Genomic DNA, 26,391 nt, shown 5'->3' with positions numbered 1-26,391 from the left:
ACGTATTTGAAAAGATACTAAAAAAAAAATGTGCCAAAAAAAACAAAACAATACCCGTTGTCAGGCGCCAATTTGTTAAATGAAAAAAAAATAAATAAAAAAAATTAATAATTAAAGAATTAATCAATATAATTAATCAATAAAAATTTATTACTTTAATATTGCTTTAATTATACTTGGATTAAATGAAATTTGAATGGAGGGATGGAGAATAACAGGAAGGAAAAAGGAGAGTAAAGATATGGGGAGTGAGGGTTAGAAAGTGGGTACAAGGGAACCAATGGAAGGAGGGAGACTTACTATAGGCTATAGAGACAGCTCAGGGGATCTTCTCAAAGGGAAGCCGACTAGCACTAACCACTTTGGTAGAGTGGCGTGGATTCAACAAGAGATCAATAAAATATAAGCGCCACCTGTTTTATCCTAGATGGATAAGAAAATCCCGATGACCACGAAAACAGGAAATTACTAAAAGCACTATACCTACCTATAAACCTGAAATAAAATCTCACAAGGAAGAACAGACAGTTTTAAGTGAATCTATATTAAAAGAAAAATTAATAATCAAACTTATTATTCTAAGAACAAGTTATGTTGCCCTTCCTAAATATAGTGTTTATATCAAAACTAAAATCTTGTATTATGTTGTTTGGGGCTAAAAGTTTGCACGGGTACTTTCGAAATAGGCCTATTTATCCAGTTTACAAGATCTATACGGTCTATTTCAATAAAATAACTAATATGTACCTAGTTATTATGAAACTATTCAAAACAATGGTGTGGTAGTAAAATCTAATGATCAGAGTGGTAACAATGTAATTTTGAGGTTAGTATTTAATCTAATATACTACAGTAAAGCTAATGAATGTTGACAGGACTTTGGTTTACTGGTTAGGTTGTTTTACTGACTGCATGGTTCACTAAACGTCACAAACATTAATCAAACCTGGCTCCAAAAGGGCTGCATGATTGCGGTGGGGGACCTGGGTGGATCGGTTTAACAGTGAATGTCAATGTAGATGTTGTGGACGTTATTGGAGTAGATGAGTGGAGATTTCTACCTCTTATAATCGTGGATAAAGACCATACGGGGGGGGGGATAAAAGAAAAAGCCTGAAAGTGGAAGAATACCCAGATTGAGGAATCGCCAATAGAGTAAGTAGATATAAGCATTGATGGTTAAACTTAACGGTATGCGTGAGTCTACTTATATAAAATTACATGTGTAATATGTAGATTATCATAAACCAAGATGCCAAATCAAAATATTAGGACTTACCAATGGAATTGGCCTTTTCTCGGGAACACAAAACTGGACACTTAAACAAAGAACCTTGAAAAAGTTGGGATTTAACTACACCACTTATAATCCTGCACTATTGCAAAATAAGAAACTTTAAATAAAAAATCTCTGTCCTCGCGTATCATGCCTAATATCCAATGGCAATAGTCCAACCTACGGTCAAAGTCTGCTTCTTCCAATTCCTGATGTAAATTAACATGATATGGGTGCATTCTATAAATATATTTAAAAAAATCTGAACTTAAATAAATCCATATATGGCGATGGCTATTAGAATTTACCTATTGTCCTTCAAAATATTTTGAATCGTTGTTCTTGATATGCCTAATTCAAGGGATAATGCTCTTGTGCTAACATGAGGATTTCCTTCAATATATCCCAGTACGCTGTTAATATTGTCCACATTTCTTCTAATTCTTGGCCGTTGAAACCTAGGCCGAAAACTACCATTGGCTCGTAAGTTCGCCACTAATCGGGGAAAAAATCTAATATCGTAAGGACTTCGATTTGGATATCGAGCAGCATAAACTCTTTTTGCTACTGCAGCATTTTGAAGACATTCAAAATAAACCGGAAGCATATCAACAGCTTCATCGTTCGTAAAACGCATTTTGCAAAAACAAAAAATGCTCAAGTAACGTAAAACTTTTGACAACTTACTATTGACAATTTGAGAAATGTTTATAATTTGAGTAGACATTTGTTTTGTTGCATTCCATGGCCTGCTTTCTAATAATTATTTTTTTCGTATTATGTCTATAGTGAATATACAGGGTATGCCAACAAGGTGTACGGCTAAGATAGCATCTTAACTATACGAGGTAGAGCAAAAAGTTCTATAGCAAAGTTGTAGGGTTGACAAAAACCTACGAACTAAAAATATTTTTATGTATACTGGGTGTGTCACAAAAAGTTACTATAAAATATGATTTTTTTTAAAATGGTACGCCCTGTATATTATGGTACTAAAATGTGAGGCAAAAAGAGTACTTTACTTTGGTATAACGTTTTTAAAATTTTCATGCGGCGTTGCAACGTAATTAATTTTTTTATGTTATTTTTTGCCTTTTAGAGGGTTCGTTTAAAAAAATCATAATTAACTTAAAATTTATTTTGCTCCTATGAAACTTGTACCACAGTTAGTCTAGGGTACCTCCTCTAGGCTGACTATGATAATTTGTAATTTTTTAATACAGGGTGTTTTTAAAGAACTTTCAAACTTGCTGAAATTAAATACGCAATATCTCAAATTTTTCAAAGGAACACCCTGTATATTTTTATCTAATTAAGTTTGTCCCTTAAATACCTTCATTTTTTATTTAATATATCCTACAGCTAAACCGAGTACTTTTTGAGATATTTTAACTTTTCTGTAAAATACTATGCATAAAACGGGTATTCTTTAAGTTTTGATCAAGATTGCTTATAAACATTGGTTTAAACGTCAAATGATAATTGTCAGATTATTAGTTTTATGACAGCCTTAGACAAAATCAATGTTTTTTCTTCAAAAACCATTTAAGAAATTATCAGTGAATTAGTTAATCCATTTTTAATTTTTATTGTTCATTTTGTAATCAATATGAATTTTCCTCGTGAGGAATTTGTTGATATGATATATGCCCTTGGAGCTGCTAAAAGAAATAGTCTTTTGGTATCTAGAATTTATGCGCAACTTTATCCTGAAAGGAGACATCCCCAAGCCCAAGTGTTTCAAAAACTAAAAGATTTGAGAGAACAGGAAGTGTAATTTATGAAAAACATGAACGGGTGAAGCCAGTTACAAATGAGGAAAACAGTATGACACTAGCTTTAAGTGTCGTTGAAGATCCTCATAAAAGCATTAGGTAGCTTGCTAAAGAATTACCCTTTAGTGCAAGATCAATATCTCGCATGCTTCGAAGCGAAAAATTCCATCCTTACCATATTCAATTGTTGCAGGAATTGCTTCCGCAGGAATATGAAACAAGAATGGCTTTCTGTCAGTGGGCGCAAAATAAGATTCGTCAGCCTGAATTTTTAAATTTTGTGCTTTTTTCGGATGAAGCTACTTTCCATAATAATGACAGTGTTAATAAACATAATTTTCATTATTACGACACCAGCAATCCATTCTTCACCCGAGAAATTCATGATCAACATAGATGGTCGCTTAATGTTTGGGCAGGAATAATGGGACATTACGTTATTGGACCGCACTTTTTTAATGGACATCTGAAAATGAAAATGTGAAATGTATTTAAACTTTTTACAAAACGATTTTAATATCCTTCTACAAACGTTGCTTGACCATGTTCGAGATAGGATTTGGTTTCAGCATGATGGCGCTCCAGCTCATTATAGCCATGCTGTTAGAAATTTTTTAAATGAGCATTTTGATGGCCGGTGGATAGGGAGAGGTGGGCCGGTCTCTTGGCCGGCAAGATCCCCAGATTTGACCAAACTGGATTTTTTCTTGTGGGGATATGTGAAGGAAAAAGTCTATCAAACAACTCCTACCACAAGTGAAAATATGAAAAATAAAATTCGGGAGATTTTTCAAACAGTCACGCCAATTATGTTGGTAAAGGTTAATGACTCATTCTCAAAAAGGGTAAACGCTTGCGTACAAAATTTAGGATTAAACACAATTTATAATAATTGTAATTGATCTTTAAAATTTGAAATTAGTGTAACGATATACATTTATGCAAAAATACGTAAGTACCTACCTAGTATGTAATTTAATTTTGCTGTTTTTTTTAGCAGTTTAGGTGAATAATTGTGTTGGTTAATTTTTCAAGTATGAAATAATAATAATAATAATTGTAGGAAAAGTAATAATTCTAATTCTTCAATAATTTTTTCTAAGCAATCTTGATCAAAACTTAAAGAATACCCGTTTTATGCATAGTATTTTACAGAAAAGTTAAAATATCTCAAAAAGTACTTGGTTTAGCTATAGGATATATTAAATAAAAAATGAAGGTATTTGAGGGACAAACTTAATTAAATAAAAATATACAGGGTGTTCCATTTGAAAAGTTTGAGATATTGTGTATTTAATTTCAGCAAGTTTGAAAGTTCTTTAAAAACACCTTGTATTAAAAAATTACAAATTATCATAGTCAGCCTAGAGGAGGTACCCAGGACTAACTGTGGTACAAGTTTCAGAGGCGCAAAATAAATTTTAAGTTAATTATGATTTTTTAAACGAACCCTCTAAAAGGCAAAAAATAACATAAAAAAATTAATTACGTTGCAACGCCGCACGGAAATTTTAAAAACATTATACCAAAGTAAAATACTCTTTTTGCCTCACATTTTAGTACTATAATATACAAGGCGTACCATTTAAAAAAAATAATATTTTATAGTAACTTTTTTGTGACACACCCGGTATACATAAAAATATTTTTAGTTCGTAGGTTTTTGTCAACCCTACAATTTTGCTGTAGAACTTTTTGCTCTACCTCGTATAGTTAAAGCGCTATCTTAGCAGTACACCTTGTTGGCACACCCTGTATAACATAAAATAGTGATATTAGGTACGTAGATAGTGATATTACATATAGTTTAAAATTTTCGATTTTAACTATATGTAAAATAACTCGAAAAATTCATCCATTATCCCAAAGATGCTGGTCATACACTTTTATAAAAGGTAAAAACACGAAATCTACAGCATCACAAATACATTTAATAAAATTACAAAGGTGACATGTTTTGCTCGACTAGACCATCATCAGACCATAACATACACAAAACATATGTATACACAAAATATATGTAAAATAAACAAGTGGATGGAGACTGTGTGATTTTTAATTTATTTTAAGTTCCTTTGCAGTTCATTGTAGTTTAAAAATGCGCTCAAATTGAGTCTAACAACATTATACCACACCATGTACACAGAATATTTGAATGACTAATATTAAATAATGATTAAATGATCATCTGATACGGTTCTATGTAGTTCCCTTATATCCGTGTTGTTCCAAGTAAAACATGTATCATTTGCAAAGAGACATGTTTTTCCGCTGATGTCCTTACAATTTAGTTTCTGTTATTAAGATATGACTTAATCCATTCGAGCAGCGTTCCTTTGAAGCCGTACTGTTATAACTTATTGATTCAAATTAATATATATTTATTGTCTAAGAGGAATCTAATCCTAATCACTAAGACAATATATGGAAATATAAGTAATAACAATGCATATGTAATAAAAAATTACATAAACCATAAATTAAAACATAACTATTAGGTAATCATAAAATATAGACAAAAAAAGTACAAGAGGTACATTAACTAAACATTATTATTTGACAATAAGTGTAGATCTGCTAGCAATTGCAGACAGTTAACATGGCCATTACGTAATTTGAAAAGAAAAAACAAACCAGTATAAATGGTTTCCTGATAAAGGGAAAGCGTATTGAATCTGCTGAGTAACAAGGGGTGATTGTATCCTTGTTCGGGGTCAACTCCATCAGTTTTAAAAGCGATATATTTCAGAAATTTACGTTGAACAGATTTAAGTTTAACACTATAGTATTCACAATAAATTGACGGACTCTATCACAGTCTAAAAAATTGGACGATATTTTTTGACCAAATTTTTTTCTCCAGACCTAAAAATGGGACAAATTTTAGCAAATGTCCAGTCTTTAAGAAAGGTACTTATACAAAGAGATAAGGTAAAGATAGTACAGAGAGCCTTTGCAAATGCAAATGCAAAGGCTCTCACAGTCACGCAACAAATTGGATGACACCCCATCGAAACCAGAAGATTCTTTATTTTTAAGTTTTTAAAGAGCATTTAGCACATTTACTTAGTTTAGTTTTAAAGAGACTGATTAAAAACACTTCCAAAGAAATAGATACACCTTAAAGAATTAGATAAATAAATTACAAAAGACAAAATCGTCATAAATTACAAAAACAAAATCACAAAATTTCCTTTTCCTTGGCATACACCAAACCTCTAAAAAATCGAATAAATAATTTTAACATTAAAAAATTGGTTAAATCAGTAAATTATGAAAAAAGAAAAGCTATTTTAGTATCTTTTAAGATAAACTAACACTTTTTAACATCAGACGATTTAACACCGTCAGAAGCCTCTAAAACAACTTTTCTCTGGCAATATTTTAAAGACATTATGTACCACAATAATCTGACCCTACATGTACGAGCAAAACAAAACATGTAACATCGGTAAATGCATTGACTATGTGTTATCAGGATTATTTATACAGGTATTGTTAAAACCCATTGACCTAGAGATTCTAGACGTCCTTCGCCATTAGCTATATGATTTTTATAAGCTAAATCAATATTTGGTTAAAGGTGTGTTATGGTATAAATAATATTCCGGCAAGACTAACCGGTTTACAGGGACCATTTCTAGGGAGTTGAGTTTGTTCGAAAGTCTTGATTTAAAAGTTCTAAACAACAAGAACAACTCCCTAGATCTGATAGGTTCCAGAAACTCTGTTAAATTTAAATGATGGAAAAAAAAGATCAGGCGGGACCGTCGAAAGTCTATCGGGCCGGAGACTGGTTGGCGTGACGTCGTGTGTGCAGTGGCCGTGTATTGCAGCTTTGCCCCGTTTAATTAACACACACACAGAGCGGAGTCGAAAATATATTTAAATTTAAATATCTTGGAAATAATTTCTCGTAGTAAGTTGAAGTAAAGATTATTGGAAATGGAATATTTTTAGCCATAAATTTAAAAAGTTACTTTTTATTTTTAAGCCTTGCAGTAAGTAAAAAAAAATATCTAAAATTTTGAACTGCTAATTATTTCAAGAAAATGAACATAATATCTCACAATTGCCTAGGATAAAATTATGTTAAAACAAGATAATTATTAGACACGTTTTATTTTAAATAATATATTTTCCGGAAAAAAAAATTAACTCAAAATATTATACACAAACCTATTTAAAGTGTTTGTACAAAAACAAAAATATAAAGTTAACAAAAAAATAATTTATAAATATACTTAATTAATATCTAAACAAAAATAATTACCTACAAAAACTAAATCAAATAAAAGTTTAAATTCATCAAGTGAAAAGGTGGGTAAATTAGTCATAAAACAAAAAACATAAAAAATAGCAAATTAAGGATCATTGGCCTTCAGTACATTTTCGAATTCTCTTTTTTTTCCAACTTTCTCTTTTTTTTTAATAAATCTTCCTCGATAATATTATTTTTGGCCTTGCTATAATTATTTAAAAGGATATTTGAAAAGGTGTTAATACATTTTTCATTAAGTGTTGGTAAGTTGTTACCACAGTCACAATTGTATTTATCCATTTCAAAATTTGCTACCTCCAGTTTTTTTAACGCAAGTGTTTTAAAAATAATTTTGTAGGAAAATTCAGTGAAATTTAAAAATGTCTTTTCGTATCATTCAGAAATAATAGTTTGAAACAAAGTGTACACGGTTATAATTATATTATTAAAATAATCTTTGGCATACTCGAGTCATATCTTAAATCATTATCAGATATGCTTATTTCGTTATACAACAAAGAATCATTAAATGTATTAATGATAGTATTAGTAGTGGTACTGTTAATCACTGATGCTTTGAGTGTTGAAATATCGGTTATATTGAAAAACTGTTTCAAAACGAATTTTCTATTTGGGCCCCAAAACGCTCACTGTGTAGTATTATTGCAATAGTAATATTTAAAAAGCGAGGCGCGATGCGCGATTCCCGCCGGCCACTAGTTTGACGCAATCATTGTGGAGGGGATACAGTCTCCGGCCCGATAGACTGTCGACGGTCCCTTATCAGGCCGGCTTCGTGGGTTCTCTGTATGGTCAGTTGTCTCAGTCACACTCCCTCACTCAGTAGTAAAACATGCTAATTTAATTTAAATAGGGTGTTTATTAAAGTTAATATCTACAAAATCCACATGGTAAGTACATAAATACAAGTAAATAAGTATACATGATGATCTTAAAAACGTGTAAACACAAATATTTAAATAAAAGATATATATATATATATATATATATATATATATATACACTTCTTTCTATCAAGTCGAGATCCGATCATATATATATATATATATATATATATATATATACACTTCTTTCTATCAAGTCGAGATCCGATCATATCGTGGACTACCTGAGATCCACCTGAAGCCCTTAATATATGGAAGCAATAATTTGTTAATATATTTAACAAAGTGTTTCAACTAATGGGATCATGAGAGGGGTAGATTTTTTCAACCCCGTTATATATACCATGTATATATATCAACCCGAGATCCACTAAATATATGGTGAAACTCGAGATCCGACCTTGTATATCATTAAAGTCACCGCATAACGTGAGATCCAAGGATGTTGCCAGATCAAATATTGCCATTTTGTAAAACAAAATTAGGTTTTGTTAATCTTTTATGTTTACCTATAAACTATTTCTGTATTAATACAAATGGAAATATAGATGAACGTATAGTAATAACGAAAAACTAAGAAGTAATCAAAGAGGTCTATACTGTGACGATAATGTAGCTGACGATAATTAAGTAATTTAAACAGAAAGTAAGACTATATTTTAAAAATCTTCCGCTAATATTTTATATTTCTTTACGGTTATATGTATTAGATAGGTGTGCCACAATATTAAGGGAAGAGGTCGAATCCCATAAAAGTCTATGTGTTCGGATTGATGATTTTTTTTTTCTTAATGAAGGCAAACTAAACAAACTACTAATTTCTTTTTTTTAAATTAGTTAAATATATTAATCTCGTAAATCTGTGATATTTTGGTTATTGGTTCATTTCTTTCATAGAATATTAGGTATAATTCTTTATGGTAATTAAGGCTTACCGTGAAAATAAGGAATATTATTGGCTTAAATATGAAGTAAATTTATATGGCTACTCATTTATTGACGTAGCTTGATTTTTCATTGTATTTATTACTCGTAAATTGACTTCTTTAGAATTTTCTTCTGGTAATAAGTTATTTGCAAGATTTTAGATTAATTTTTTTTAAATTATACTCAAAAAATAATATTTTTCTCACAAAAAAAATGAATCAGAATAAAAGATATCGAATCATGAGTACTCTTGTTTTAGAAATGTTATATATTGGAAATTACGTACTGGAAGTTTAAATATTTTAATTATTGCTGATATTAGTTATTAAATGTTTTGGTAATTACGTGTGTAAAATATAAAAATACCTATTAATTTTAAAGTAATAGAAAAAAGGAATTGTCACAATCGTTTGAAATGTTTGCATTTTAAGTAATAGCCAGGATTCAGGGCGATCAATGTTCTACTCTAACAATACTTTTTTACACGTTTTCGAATTATCGAAATATGTACTTTTCTGATTAATTCATAATATTATAATAATAGGCGTTAGTAACTAATAGGCGTTATTCAGCATTTAAGTCAATTGAAGAAGTATTTTATCACGATTTTGATGACGTCACAGAATGCAATTTGAGATTATCGACTTAGGAGTATTTTCAGTCCCGTCGAGTCGAGATTATTATACGGCATGAGGTTTTGGGGTGAGGTTGTGTAGTCAGCACTCTCTTCTTGGCTTTTCAAAAGTGTGTTAGTTTTAAGGAGAAGATTTTGTATATTGCTGCTAATTTAGTATTGCAAATGCCCCATTCTACGTTGATTAACAAATCAATCATTTATAAAATTAAAATCTGTAATCGTTTACTGGAACACATTGAACAGCGCTTTTCTCTTTTCTTTAAGCTATTTCGGAAGAAGGTCTGTAATTTTCTCCTTTGAAGTGTTTACAATAATCTGAATGAGTTTTATTGTGATAACATTTAAATATGATTGATTCCTTTCAAATGTTTGTATTTTTATTATTTTAATTAAATTTAACACTTTTAAGAGTTTTTTTAAATCAATTTTTTATTTCAAAACTTCAGTCTACTTATTTTTAATAGATTTATACTATGTGTGCTTTGAGAGAATACCTTCTGCTGACCGAGCAAAATGGAGGTTGTTATTTTTAATTAAATTACAAAATACAAAAAAGATATTCATATTAATTACATTGCTACTGACTTACAGGTTCTCTATTCAAATATTTAGACATCAAGATTATGCAAACTTCGTTGTGTGTTCTAGTTTTCTCATCACAGGATAGTTATTGTTTCGATTCTCTAAGTCTGAGTTTAGTGTATTGTAAATATTTTAAATTAACAATCCAGTTGAAACTTTTAAATAATTAACACTTATTTAAATATATATACAAATATTTACAGAGATACAGGTAATTAAAATGATTGGTTATATAGTGCATTTACGATGAAAGGAACAGATTAATTTTATATTAAGATATTTTTTTCTTCTTTTTTTTATTTGGATACATTGATTAGTATTGTCACTTGGGCATTTTTTAAATAAAAATTTTAAAGAAATAAATGAATTTTTATACAAGGTGCCAAGTAGAAACTAAGGCGTCACCCTTCATTTTTCTAAATGGAATATCATGATATTTTACCATTCTATGATATATTTTAAATACTTTTTGTATAGCATACCATATATCTAAAGAAACATAAGACATTAAAAAATAAAAATTAATTCCAGATTTATTGCGACTACTGCTCGTGTTAAATTCTTTCATGGACTAAATACTAATGATTATTTAGAATTATTTAGAAATATTTAGCTGTTTTGTTTGTTATGTATAGGATAGTTTACATATGCTTTCCCTAATATAAGGAGCATGTAAAGCGTTTTTTTTTATAATCGATGAACCGTCCTTTTTGTCATGCTGCCTTCTTTTTTCATAAAGCCTATTCTTTTTTTTCTTTTGACAAATTAACGATTAGTATTGTAATATTTAATTTGTTGTCCATTTGATTCAATACGTCCTTTGCAATGAAAATTTTAGTTACTAGTTCTCAAGTTAACACGTTAACCCAACTCACGTTAACAGGGAAAATTGCAGATATTGGACAACCGAAAGTCCTCTTTTTCCTTTTTCCTTTTTTTTCGGAAATACAATACAACGGAAAGCGCTACTGAGACTTTCTATAGTTTGGACTTATCCCTGCTTTAGTTGTTTTATTCCTTGATCCACAAGAGGCTGACATACCTAGTAACGAGCGAGATATGGTTTCAACAAGAGGGGACACCTCCTCACTTTGCCATTGCTGTTCGACAATTTCTGGATGCAACTTTTTCTAACAAATGGTGGCCACCCGATGTAACCCCATTATATTTTTTTAATAGGGATATTTGAAATCCCAACTTGATGTGAATAGACTAAATAATATTGATGCCTTAAAGCCAAGAATTTAACAAGAAATTAGACTTGTCGATCGAAAATGCATTGAATTGACAAAAAATTGAACATCAGTTGAAATAAATATTGTATAAAGTTTAATTTTTTAATAAGGTATGTTTCACTAGTCTATTACGTCAAATTTCACAAACCGCTGACTTTTATGGTGTGCTATGCAAAAAGTATTCAGGGTATATCGTAGAATAATTGTAAAATATCATATACAGGGTATTCCATTTAAAAAAATTAATGTTGACGCCATAGTTTCTACTTGAGGTACCCTGTATAGAAAATTTTTATTGTAAAAAACGCGCAAGCGACAATGCTAATCGACGTGTCCGAAAAATAAAAGAAAGAAAAAATACCTGAATTTTAAATGAATTTGGCTTTTTCATCGTGAATGATCTATATAGATAAATGATTGTGTAGACATAAATATATAGTTTAAAATTATCTTAATGGCGGTCACTTCCAGCATTTGATAAAATAAATTTTAGGAATATGCAATATAATTTATTAATTTCGGTTGCAATAAAGTATTATAATTATTATTTAAACATAATTATTTCGTAAACAGTTGAAGATATGTATTATTCATAAGACATGTACAAAATTATTCGGTGAATTTGAAAATGCAAAAATATACAAGAGATTTCATTTAAGGAAAAAAAATATCTCAAACTTCTTCAAAATATGTTTGATTCCAAAATATAATTTACGTTACCTAAAAGAATTATAGGAATTATTACCTAAAAGAATTATAGGATTTTTATATTTTTGTTTATCAACTTACAAACTTAATAATAAGTTGAATCAGATGGATATTCATGTTTATGTTTTGTATTTTTTAAAAGACTTAATATCTTTGTTTTAAAAGGACTTATCTCTTTCTTGCTACGTATACAAATATCGTGAGAATCGAATATCGTCAGAAATGCATCTGGGCAAACAAACAGATTTGAGATCTCATCTTGTGGAGAAAATATACTCATTTTTAATTTCCACTGTGATGAGTCAGCGTAGTGGTCAATAGGCAATATTTTAGATTGCTTCAAGAAATATTTTAAATTTCAAAAATTACTAAACTCTGTCAAACACCTCACCTCCAGTTAACCTCACTTTGATATGTCATAATGGGAACCTCCATCGTGTGACACATCGTTGTAAGCAGCATGTAAAATGTTTATTCAATAGTGTCCAAAAAAATGTGTAGTAATAAAAGACATTTTATCAATTTAAACTTTAGTAGGCCAAATGGTTACTCTCATTGTGTCACACATTATTTTAAATGGCAAATACTTTTCCATTTTACTACGCCAAAAAAAAATTGGATGCAAATTGAAGCGATTTACTAGTAAAAATGGATGGTAATAAACTGTTCATCAAGTTCAAATAGTCCATTTTTTTGAAAATATAATATATCCTTGAATTGTCCAATCTTTGGAAAACCAAGTGGATATCTTTTGATAAAACAATTTGTATTTACAACAAGATCCCCCGCACTACGCTTTGACAGTTCGAGAGTAGCTTAATAAACAGTTTCCAGGGATGTGTATTGATAAAGGAGCGAATAACTCGCGAATATAGAGATATTAGCGGACAAACACTTGCCAATGTTCGTGAGGAATTTCAAAACAGACGTTATTAGTGTCTCGCGAATGACAGAACAGATTTTGAGCACTTTATAAAATAAATTCTGTAAACTGATTAAATTGTTTTTTTAAGCACCTTTTCACACCTTTACTCTTTATAAGTCTATAAACTTACATTTTTATACACGACTATAGGATACCCATATGACATACTTCAAGTATGACTTCGATAAATATTCACTATTACCAAACATTTTGGCTCATTATTCGCTGGTACTTATATTAAACATAATATTCTAACATAAGTGTTCATTTTTTGGCGTATTTACTTGATTTCTATCACAACTCATCTAATCGTAAATTGACTTTGTTTTATTTAAAATTTTCTAATTTTACATACCATAAAAATATTAAATTTTCAATTTTGGAAAAGAGCGCTATGAATAAGCTAAAAATGTTAAATTTGGGTCAGTCTACGTACAATTTGATATTTCAAATTTTGTTAATTTCTTTCTCTGCAGTTATTTGTTGGCGGATTCTAATAAAAGCTACAGCGTATAAGTTAAAAATGTTTTAACAGTTAATTTTTTTGACGTTATGCAAAGAAGTTCTAGTTTTAGAGAATCAAAGTTTATTTCCTCTATTTATACTTTTATCACCTGCTTAAAGACATTAGTCATGCTGGTCTGATGGATCTCATCTTAATCGTAATATACTTTAGAAAACGCTGGCAACTAAAAATAATAATTTATGTCCCTATATATTGCAAATCATCAAGTTCAAGACAAAGCTCATTTTCTAATGCCCCATAAAAATCCGCGCCTGCAGTTAAAAAATAATTCATCAATGTTGCCGCGATTGACGGATCTCGTCTTAACTGAAATACAGCATACAGAGGAACGCGGCTCGAGCGCCACCTAGAGATTTAGAACGGAACACATGCTAGTATATAATATACATAATCGTGCCAAACGAGATCCGGACAATTTTTTGAAAAAAGTCGTTTTAGACCTTTAGCATTTAAATGCGACCTATATACACGTGTTACAAGGCGAGATCCGAAAACGGATCTCATCTTGAAAATCGGATCTCTTTATATATATATATATATATATATATATATATATATATATATATATATATATATATGTTTATACCCAAAGTTACCTTAATTCGTCAGTGATCACTTCGGAAGCATTACATAATAAGGCGTAACATTGAAGTGTTTTAATTTACATAATTATAAGATAACAATATAGTTTTATGATAAAAATGAGAAGATGATAATAAATAATAATAATAAATTCATGTTAAATCATACATAGAAATCAAAAGAATATGGTTAAGATCAAAAATAAAAAGACTAGTAAGCTTACGGGTTAAGTCCCATGGTGTTGTTCTTTCGGGGGCGAGAGCCCGCGATGGGCTATTTTGCACCACATAGGGCCTAAGGCATGATGTGGGTTGACGGGGCTAAGGGCGGCGAAATTTGCTGTCAGGCTTCAGGGCGAAATCCTCCACTGCTGGGTCATGACTGGCGGTTTACGTACTCATTTTCAAGGAGCCCTAAGAAAGATTTCTCAGTGGAAATACGGAACACCAAATAAAATGTCACCAACGGTGAAAACTACTTACGAAGTTTCGAGAGGCATCAAACCACTAAAAACCATCACCTTCAAAAAAATATTTGTTTGAAAATATTTTTGAAATGATGTGGTATGATTGAAATGTGCTGGCGGAGAGAGATGATACTAGATTTATTTCACTACACCATTAATCTCTCTCCGTCACAGCGGACAGCACGGTTCACCTTTGACAGACGCAGGAGCTGGAAAGACCCCTAGATGCGTCGCGGAACTGCTTAAATAGTAGTCCAAAAGACGTCTGGGCGCAAGACCCGAGATTGAGGAACTTCGCTCGTTACTTTATGGGTTTAGCCGCTATGGGCCCAATCAAAGCCCATACGTAGATCACTAATAATCAAACCATAGAGTGCCTGGTAGAAAGTACAAATAGCGTCTAAAGCGTAATTAATCCTGTAACAGGTGGACCTAATGTTTTAAAGGCATTGTAATAAACAATCGATTTTGTTCTTTTCCGTCTATTTTGTAGCCTAGATTTTTGCTTTAGGTCTTTTACGATTTGAGAGATATATCAACTAGGATAATCATATTTGGTATTAAGACTTTTAAACAGAGGGACTCTGCAATTGCAAAAAAGCGGTATTAAATTAAGTGTAGAAGCTTTATTAGCACCAACTATATCATGCAAAAAAATCCCACTGGATCTCAAAAATAAGCTGATATAACAATAGAAAATTGGCTTTTTTAAAGTTATAGATACATTTTGAGAGTTAGTTAATTAGGACAGTATGATTTATAAAGTCGCTTTAGAGAAATTGCAGAAAATTGTTGCTGTCGAGTGGCCCTTATTCAGACAGGCGTATACTCTACTAAAAAGGAAAAACATACCATCATTGATTCATTTGTTACTCAAGAATCCAAATTAATTGACAAGTAAGTATTTTAAATTTAAGCAAAAAAGAAAGAAACCTTGTTTTACTAATATTTTAATAATTTTGGATAACGTAGGAAAGAACCTAATTGAACGATAATTCGAAACTTGATCTTTATCAACTCCTTTATACAATGGATTAATAAAATTGCCATCTTCAGGCAGATTAGAAAAGCTTCAAGTAAGCTTATCTTATGTTATTTCAGGATATTAATTAAAAATCACAAGTCTATTTTACTTATCGCATCTATATTAACTAAAAAACCCCACAATAAACACATTCCAACCAATTTAGCATAGGACAATGACATCAAGTATTGCTTAGTCTACATTTTGTATGTTGCACCAAATTCCATTATGTCGAAATCTATAATATACCAACAAGTTAAGTTCAATGTCATCATAATTAAATTTATAATAAAACTATTTTTACAATATTTACTATATACAAGGTAGTACACCTTCCCCGTAAAAAAAAAAACAAAAAAAATATTCATCACTCCACTTTCACTTTTCACTGTTCTGTACGCCTTATGTCAAGACATGATCTAACAAACATTTTACTATATAAATACATTAATACTAGTAAATAACAATTAAAAAAAAAACAATTTAGTCATAATACCTCTTAATTCTATTTTTATGTATTTCTAATTTCTTACCACTTAAATCTAACAAAACGTTTGGATCTCTATAAGGTTGCTTCTAGCATCTTTAAAGTCCGTTTGTAATCTATATTGAAGTTTGTTTGGATAATTATCGAAATTATAAAACGGTTCCATATTTCTTTTGATATTTGAAGGTAAAATACAAAGTTTTCTAAATACCTTACGAATGGTGTATACCTTGTCTCGGGATGTATCGTAGTGTTATAAGAAAAACACCAATATGAAATCCATTAACTCGAGGGACGGATGGGCTCTCTGAAACCGGCCCGAGAAATTTTCAGGCGAAGCGGCCCACTTAGCCATGATGAATTATATTAAAAAAATTCGCTAGTGCCTACAAGCACACATTTTTTTATTTAATTTTAAAAAATCAACGTAAATTCAGTAAACAACGAAATAAAAAATTATAACACAAATAATATATGTATGTCTGAATATTATTCTAAGTTATAACTTTTCTTTCTTTAAATTCAGTCTTCAGTCAACTATTAAAAAGAAAGAACAAACAAGCTTAACAACCAAAAAGTTTTAAAAATAAGAAAATGAAAAAGGAACAACGAACTCTCAAACAAAACATAGAAAATGCAAAAAAACTCAGTACATTAAACTTTTTTTATACAAGGTACTGGACTCTGCCACCTCATTTATAATATCTTTATTATCTATTTGATTAAGTAGAGATCTTTCTATATTCATAAGCATGAAAGATTTAAGCAAATTATCACTTATCTATTTCTTAGTCTATTCTTAATGTTTTTGAGAATGGAAAATGATCTCTCACATGACACCTGGGTTATTGGCAAACTCAAAATGTATTGATAAACCGTTGCTAGGACTGAATACGCCTCCTGATACAAGTTATATTTTAAAATAGAAACGTAACAGCAATACACGCAATCCCTGCAAGAGCAAACTTTAATTGTATCTTTCCAATCTCCTTGCACATCGTCTCTATCATCCTCCCCTTCACTGTCATCGCTATCGCTACGATTGGAAATATCGATTTTAGCAAACGTTTCTTGCAGAGATAACTTGTAAAGGTCCCAGTTAGCAGCAAAACGTATTAACTCTTTCTTAATTCTATCAGGCGTCGCCTTGTTATTAAATTTTGCAACTAAATTAGCTATCAAATGCATACTTTTGTCAGGTAGCGAGCTGTTTGCCTTTATTTCTTTAAAATATGCTGGATTAAAAATAGCTAGTTCAGCACAGAGATCTATATTCTGGGCATACCTATTCGACATTGACTCACATACCATATCCATAATCACATTGTATGTTTTAACCTGAAAACTTTTATGTTCGTCTTGAGGAGCTTCGTCAGACGTATTTTCGTCAAAAAACTTTTTTACTCGTCTTTTTCTTGTCTTCGGAAAAAAATCTTTTGAAATTATGTCTAGTGATTCTAGTAGATCTACATATAGCGGGTAAGATTTTTTTTAGCGTTTTTACTAGAACATTCAAACTGAAATATTTTAGTTAATGCTTGTTCTTTCGACCATCATCGGGTTTCTCCTATAGTTTGTAGTACTCTAAGTTTTGGATCTTGTGACGTTTTTTTCCAAATATCCATTCTCTTGTATGACTCTTTAAAGAAAACTGCAACTGAGTTCAGAAATGCAAAAAAGGTTGCCGCCTTAATATGTCCTTTTAAAACATCTCCCAGGACTAAATTAAGTATATGACTATAACACCACACATGGACATGCTCGGAATTTTGTTGCTTCATCTTACTAGTAAATCCGCTATGTTTCCCTTGCATGCTAGCAGCACCATCTGTTGAATCAGCAATACATTTGTTTATGCTTAGTCCGTTTTTTTGTGCAACTTCTCTTATTAAATCTTGAAACCCTTGTCCAGATGTATCATGACAATTTATTACTGCCAGAAGCCTCTCGTGAACCATTGCTTTGTAGACATACCTAAAAGATTAAGTCTTTTGAAATTTAGATTATACTTAATATGATTTTAAAAGAAATTAGGCTAATAAATGTTGGAAGCATAGACTAATTAATAATGTATGATAAATTTTAAAAATAATTTTTTTTTTAATAAATAATGAATAAATGAATACTACTCACCTGATCACAACAGAACACTGGTCCTTAACCGAGATATCTTGTGTGGTATCTATTTCTAGAGAAAACATTCTAGACTCTTTTATTTCTTCACAAATAATTTTTTTAATTTTATTTGTTATTAAAGTTATAACTAAATTTATAGATGTTTTTGAAATAAATGTTAAAAAATTCCCTGATCTTTGTTTAACACCAGCATTTTTAAGTTTCTTACTTTTTTCAATAATTTTGTAATTTAGATGTTGTTTTAGTATTATATCGTATTTGGCAAGAAGTAGGATAATTTCTAAAAAATTGCCATGATCCTTATCAGCATCATCTAGCGTATATGCAGCTTCATCAGCGTTTCCTCTGTAAAAAATACGGAATTATAATTTTTGATTTTTTTTCCATTTGGGCTAGACGCGACAAAAATTAAGTTTATTACTGGTGCTATGAAATGTTTATACATATACTATAAGAAATAAAAAACTATAATAATAATAAAATCGAGAATAAAATGAAATAAAATCTAAAAGCAGAAATAGATAAGTGGGTACTTACCTATGTGATAAACCCCTCTTTCCAATTAATTTAATAACATCTAACACTCTGTGAAGAATTTGTCTATTACGGGAAATTTCAGAATTTCTCTTTTCTATTACTTCGGGCCTTAATATATACTTGTCTATTGTTTTATTGGCTGCAAATCTTATATACGATTGTATATTCCTTGTATGGAGGTTTGACGATTCATGTTCGTTTAGCCTCTGGTGTACATGTTTCCAGTCTCTCATACCTTCAATAAAACTGTTTGACTCATTGGTGCCACAAAATGCCAGGCAAATAGAGCAAAATAGCGCAAATTTGCCTGTGCTGTATGTTAGCCACTGCCTTTGGGTGTCATTATCTCTATCAAATACTTTTTGAATGTTAAAAGGTATCTCTTTCTGGCTTTTAGGCCTCTGCGGATGATACTCAAAAAATAGGATTAATTCATCAAAAACTGGACGTTTAAAAAAAAAATTCTTCCCTGTAACCATTGATTCGTCATTTGAATTAAAGTTCTCAGTGGAATCACTTTTTGGTGTACTTTCCTAACTAGTACTGGGAGAATCAGCATTAATTATAGTATCACGTTCACGTTCATTTAAGTTTACCGGTTTTAAAAACGAATTTAAATTTTAGCATTTACTTGCCTGCTCCATCAATCGCTTTTTCTTCCTATCCCTTTGTTTTTCCGCCCCTCCTTTCCTTTTTCCTTTATCCATCCTGTTATCCCGGTTTATGAATTTTTTGGCAAGGCACGATAACGATAATAATATAGTACGTATAATATATAACAACCACTCACAAAAATCACAAAAAAACACCCAATTCAGTTCAGTCCGAAATTCGAAGAACTATTTCCTACGGCGGCGGCGCGGCGCGTGCATCTAAGTTCGGAATTGGTGGATATAATGCTTGTAATTGTTATTGTTTTAACTTGTCGCGACACGATATGACGCGACAGGATTTCCATTAAGCGGGCGGGAGTGATATGGTCAGTGCGGTACTTCTTATTTTTTTACAAAAAATAATTTTAATATTTTTTTCTTTTTGCCGACCGGCCCACCGGGAAATCTCCCGGTCTCCCGCCTATCCCATCCGTCCCTGATGAACTCCAATTTATTGCGTCTTCTAAAAGTCTTATGCGCAGATCATTTCCCAAATCTTCATGCGAATTTTCTATTGCTCCAAGCGTTTCATGATGATACGCTGTAGAGTTAAGTTGTTTTACATTTAAAAATTTATAAACATCCCTAAACAAATTTGACAAAAACTCAGAGCCTTTATCTGTGGCTATAACTTGAGGAACTCCAAAACATAGGATAAAATTGTCTACAAAATATTTAGCAACAGTTTCAGTTTCCTTGTCAGTTAGAGGATAAGCTTCTACGAATTTCGTTAATACGCATTGAATTGTAAGAACATATTTATTTTTTTGTATCTATCGGTAGTGGTCCAACAATGTCTAAATAAATCTTTTCAAATGCTGATGTAGCTGTTGTCGTAATTTGTAATGGCTCTTTCTTTTAATTAGTGTGATTACATCTTTGACAAAAATCACATTTTCTTACAAATTTAATGATGTCATTTTTAAGTCCAGTCCAAGTGTAATATTTTTTAATATTATTGTTTAATTGATTAATGCCGGCATGGTTACTAGTGGGTAGTAAATAAAAGTCATTTTAAATTAGCTCTCTTAACTCTTTAGTTTTAAATATTTGAACTTTTTTTTTAAATTGATATATGTATTTTACTTTTATTTAAGAGCTCTTTTACCATTTTTATTTTACGGAGAAATTCTTTACTATTTTCATTTTTAACAACAAATAACTACTTATTTTTATTATTTAAACAAACTTTCTCCAGTTCCCTTAATGACGCACCTAAGTTTGACATTGATTGGGTGTCCTGGTCTATATAAATATATATTAATTGCAATTCTTCGATAAAATCTACATACTTATATAGTATTATGATTAATAGGAGGGTAACCTTTTTTAAATTTATCTTTAAGCATTTCGATATTACTTATTAGTATATATTACTTAATTCAATTACCTCGTCAGGCATTTTTAACAGTTCAACAACTACAGGGTGATCAATCCTGGTATCGTTATTTGATTATTGAGCTATATTATTTTTTTCTAAAACATTAGATTGCGCTCGAGTTAAAACATTTATACTCTTACATTTATTGTTTATTCAATTATTGTTCATTTATATATATTACATTTTATATTAGTTCATTTATGTATATTACATTTATTGTTCATGTAAATTATTCGATTCAACATTCATACTCTCACATTTGCTCATTACTTTTAACTCATTCGAGTCTATTCTTATACGTGACAATGCATCAGCTGTGACATTTTTAACTTCTTTTACATATTCTACAACGAAATCATACTCATCTAATGCTAACCTAAACTTAGTCTTCTCGATGATTGGTCATGTTAAAGAGATAAACCAAAGGTCTATGGTATGTGAAAATTTTAAATTTCCTATAATACAAATATGGTCTAAAATGCTTTGTTGCCCAAACTAAAGCTAAAAACTCTTATCTATAGTGCAATAATTGCTTTTAGCTTTGTTTAATACTCGTGATGCGTAGGTTATAGGCCTATCATCAGAGTTTGACAAAACTGCTGTATCTGTTCTGAACACAAATCAATTATTTTCTGAAAAATCGGGATATGGCAATACAGGAGGATTAATAAGAGCATTTTTTAAGAGATTTTTGACATAAAGATTTTTGACATACTTCTGTCCAGTCAAAAACCTTTCCTTTTTTTGGTCAATTTATTAAGCTATTGGCTGAAGACCACTGTGACTGTGCTTCTTCAATTATTCCTTGAGTAAATCTTTTCGATTGACAGTTTCTCCTCAGGATTTAATGACTCGGTATCTATTAATGATAATATTTTATCAACTCAATCAACAGTAATATTATTTTGATCAAAATTATGCACACTATAGTCACCTAATTTATTGATATTTGGCTTTAAATTTCGAATTTTCACATCTCTGTAATTTGTATTTAAAATTCGCACTGGAATCTCACAATTATCATTCGCTCTTACAGCAGTTCCAACTACAAATACACCTTCACACATTTTTTGGAGTAATACAACATAATTTCCTTTTACTCCAATAAAAATGTATTTATTCATTTTGCAACGAGATGGTACTAAAGTAATAATACCATGTTTTAATTCCAAAGACAATTTAAATCGCTTACCAATATTATAAAAACAAAACATAAACTTTTCATAGTCTATAATTGTTATAAGAACTAAAAAAATCTGATCCTTAAATGCCATAAATCGTATAATTAAATAAATCAATAATTTGAAAATTATGAAAAATTAACTCTGCATATTTTTATGCCAATTCTAGCTGAACCTTTTGATAAAATTGACCCAGATATATCGTTAATATTTATTCGTTTATTGTTGTTAATTTTTTGTTTGTCGTTTAAATCGTTCTCAAAAAAATAACTTATGCTAGCCCCTGTGTGGCATAAAAATCTAAAATTTTTCCTTCATAATATACCTGTATAAAATTCATGCCATCTATATAAGAAAATTTAACAAAATCTCTATTTACACCATAATTACATTGTTTATTCGGTACGAAAGAACTGGTTTCGGCTTACATTTTGATTTTCAGCCTTTTCCACAAAAAATGCTCGTCCGGGTAATCCTTACCCGTGAGAATGATTCGAAGGTGAAAAACCTCGTCCGCGTCAATGCCCCCGATTATAATATGTATTGTTATTGTTAGCATTATCATGAAAATTATTTTGCTGACCATAGGAAGAACTATAAGATGATGATCGGTCAAGGTATGTCTGTCTGTAAGTAGGTCGCGATGGTTAGGTTAGAAAATCTACTGCGAGAATGATATCTTGCGCGATGGTTTCCTTTAAAATTTGAATGCTTTTTCCCCTGTACTAAAATAAAGTACTTCCATTGGAGGAACGGGAAGATAAATTCTTCTCCTCCTCTTGTGCTTCCACAATTGCATCTTTAAGTTTTTCATAATTTCGTGCCTTAACACTTACTTTTAAATCAGTATTTCTTAAATCATTAGAATAAGAATTTATTGCTAATTTTTCATTAAAATTATGTAAAATATTGTTATATTTTACATAATTTTATAATATGTAAAAGAATGTTGATCGCTGTTTGATTCAGCAATTATTAAGTCAAAAAATAATTGTTCAATAGTTTTTCCAAATTGCTCAATTGAACGTCGTATATAACCGAATAACTAAAATACATAAATAATAAAATAATTTAACTTGTTTTTCTCCTCTTTCTTCGTCCATTTAGCTAAGCACTTTATTCTATGACCATTCCATAAAACCTACGACCTGCATGCAGCTAATACGAGCTCCTGACTACGAGCAATTTCACGCCTTATCTCCCTTCGAAGACGTTTCTTCATCCTTCTGTATCATCAAAGAATTACAACGCATAGAAGAATTTACCCAATAAGCAGAATTACCTCCCAGGTTGCAACAGTCTGCTTATTATCAGTACTCGTATCTGAAGTTTCTCAACTATTTCCTGATTGGGCTATCATCACCTCCTTCGATTGATTTTAAGCTCTGCTAAACTTAAGCTTTTCACTTGAACTCATTATTGAAGTTTTTAGTTTTTAATTTTTTTTTAAATATTTGGACAGGATTGGGCAGGATCTCCATATGTTATTCCAGGATAATAATTAAAAATCACACGTCTATTTTACTTAACGTGTCTAGATTAACTAAAAAAACCCACAATAAACACATTGCAACTAATCTAGCATAAGACAATGACACCGAGTATTGCTTAGTCTACATTTTGCATATTGCACCAAATTCCGTTATGTCGAAATCTATAATATACAAATTACCAAAGTTAAGTTCATTGTCATCATAATAAAACTTATGATAAAACAATTTTTACAATATTTGCTATATACAGGGAAGTGCAATCTGTCCAACCTATTCTATCATAAGTGTCCATTTAATATTAAAATTAGTTGATAAAATTTATACAAACATTTTCTGGCTCTTGAACATGAGTAAGATGGGTGTTCATACCACTGTAAATGTTGCCTACGATAATACCATATAGGTATTTTTCCTTATCAAGTGTAAAAGTAATAAAGTTAGTTTTTTTAAGACATAGCTTAACAATTTTTATCTAGCTATCCGTATTTATTGGTGTGGTGCTTATGCTCTCTGATAAGGGATTGGCTTTGTGTAGAGCTGTCGCAGAAGCATAGAAGGTGAATAGTGGTTTCTTCCTCTTCCCCATGACCTTAACACAGCGGTGTATCTACTTTCCCGAGTCTCTGTGCGTGGCCTGAGAACAGTCTTGCTACCTTTGTTGCTGGAGTTATTGCCTGAAGTGGCTGAGTATATTCTTCCCCTTCCTAAAGGGCGGGCCACTCAAAAGTTTTTTGGAGAGTTTATGCTTTGGCAGTTCTTCTCATACATTTTGTGCAACAGTGTCTGATATTTTTTTCCAGAGTTTATCGCCGACCCTGCAATTCTACTAGCATTATTAATGACCATATATAGTCAACAAAACGTCAAAGGTAACAGAGGTTAACTAAAACAGGATGCGGTCCGATATTGCGATTGCGATAAATGCTCCTGGCTGATCGGTCAATGAGTGGCAGTAAGTAAATTACTAAAACAAATTTGAGGGTACCACTGGTTTTAAGACCTGATTAGGACCATGAAAGATGACTTAAATAAAGAAATCTACCAGATATATATAATCAGAAGGAATCTACTGTTTCGGTTCGAAGGGTAAACTTGAAAAGATATGATCAACAACTAAAATAAGAAAAGGAAATTAGCGTATGCTCCGAAGTTGCAGCAGTCATAAAAGTCCGACTTCGGAGACTGACTTAGGGTCTGATGGAATGGTTGAAAGATTTAATTGCACATTTGAAACCTATTTAAGAATTGTGGTCATTTCTAAGCAAACCAACTGAGCTTCTTGTATACAACCATTTCTATTGGCATATCGTTCTTCTGTCTACAATTCTACTGGCAAAGACCGAAAAAAGTTGTAATTAGTGATGAACTTCGATTACCTATGAATATTAGTTCAAAGGTAAGCGAAGGTTACTTGGAGACCCGATAAGGCTAAAACCCTTGAGACGTACTTGAGGCACCTACAACATCGTTAACAAATGGTCCATGAAGAGGCACGGGATAAACTTCAACTAAAAAGTAACAAAATTAAATCACGTTATGACCTAAAGGCGAATTCTACTGGTTTTTATCCTGGGGATAGAGTTTGATTATATAATCCACGGAGAACGAAGGGCAAGTCACCAAAGCTTCAGAAGGATTGGGAAAGTCCATATCATCAGGTCACCAGAATCAACGACGTGGTGTACCAGATCCAGCAACGTCCAATGAAGAAGATGAAAATTGTAAATATCGTCCGGCTAGTACCTCATTAAGAATTAAGATAGTTCGGGAGCTGTTGGTTGATCAGAACGATCAAAGTTGAGAGAGGAGCGGTGTTATGATGATGATGTAAATATTCTCCTAGTTTTTCTACTATTTTACTCGTATTTTGTAGTTTAAGTTAATTAGTAGGGTCTATTTACGTTTTTCCGTTGTAAAAAGATTAGTTACATCAAAAGAAATAGTTAATATATCATTCTGAAATATCTGTAACATATTATATATGTAATATTTAATATTGCATTGTAACAAGACAGGTACACTCCTAAATAATCTAGAATAACAAAAAGTGTATATGGCAAGACATTACGTTATGTAACGTTCTTGCTTGTTTCAAATAATTATCCTGCATATATCCACCTATGTCCGCTCCTATTAAAATAGTTTGCTTTTATTGTTCAAAATTGAAATCTATGGCTCTGTGTCTCTCGGTTCGAGCACAATCGCATGAACTTGTAATATATATCAACCTCCAATCGTCTGTTTTCATTAAAACATATTGAATTTGCGAAATTTAGGGACATTTTCGAGCGATATGCAAATTTAGTACTCTCAAGGTGATTTCTTGAGAGTTGCGGATAGGATTTATTTAAAGTATAGATGACTATCATAGATAAACTACTATAAATATTAAGCCTGTACCTGCAGGTATTAAATATAATAGAAGTAGACAGTAAATTTCATAGAGGATAAGTTATAAACTTAAACTTACAACTTATTTTTAAAGTATTTGTAAAAATATAATTATTTACGTATTAACTCTATTATTTTTAGTAAATGTGTAATATAAGAATATACATGCCGCAAATATATTGTCATTATGTTCTTATGATAATCTAAATACGTTAATTATTCTTATAGTTTTTGTACTGTCTTGCTCGTATTTTGTAATTTAAGTTGATTAGTTAATTTTATTTAGGGTTCTATTTACGTTTA

At 30.9% G+C, this 26,391-nt stretch overlaps 1 protein-coding gene across 1 annotated transcript in view; it reads left to right on the top strand.

Moving 5' to 3' along the window:
- The first annotated feature begins 7,878 nt into the window (after nucleotides 1-7,878).
- LOC126734533 (cell adhesion molecule 1-like) overlaps nucleotides 7,879-26,391 on the top strand; it is a 415,458-nt gene continuing 396,945 nt past the window's right edge. Inside the window, exon 1 of the mRNA XM_050438214.1 lies at nucleotides 7,879-8,223. The gene's annotated coding sequence lies outside the window, so the exon portion shown is untranslated. The remainder of the gene's footprint in view (nucleotides 8,224-26,391) is intronic.

Source organism: Anthonomus grandis, chromosome 3, assembly GCF_022605725.1.
Source record: "Anthonomus grandis grandis chromosome 3, icAntGran1.3, whole genome shotgun sequence".
Lineage (NCBI taxonomy): Eukaryota > Metazoa > Arthropoda > Insecta > Coleoptera > Curculionidae > Anthonomus > Anthonomus grandis.
This window is presented reverse-complemented; position numbering and strand designations above follow the sequence as displayed.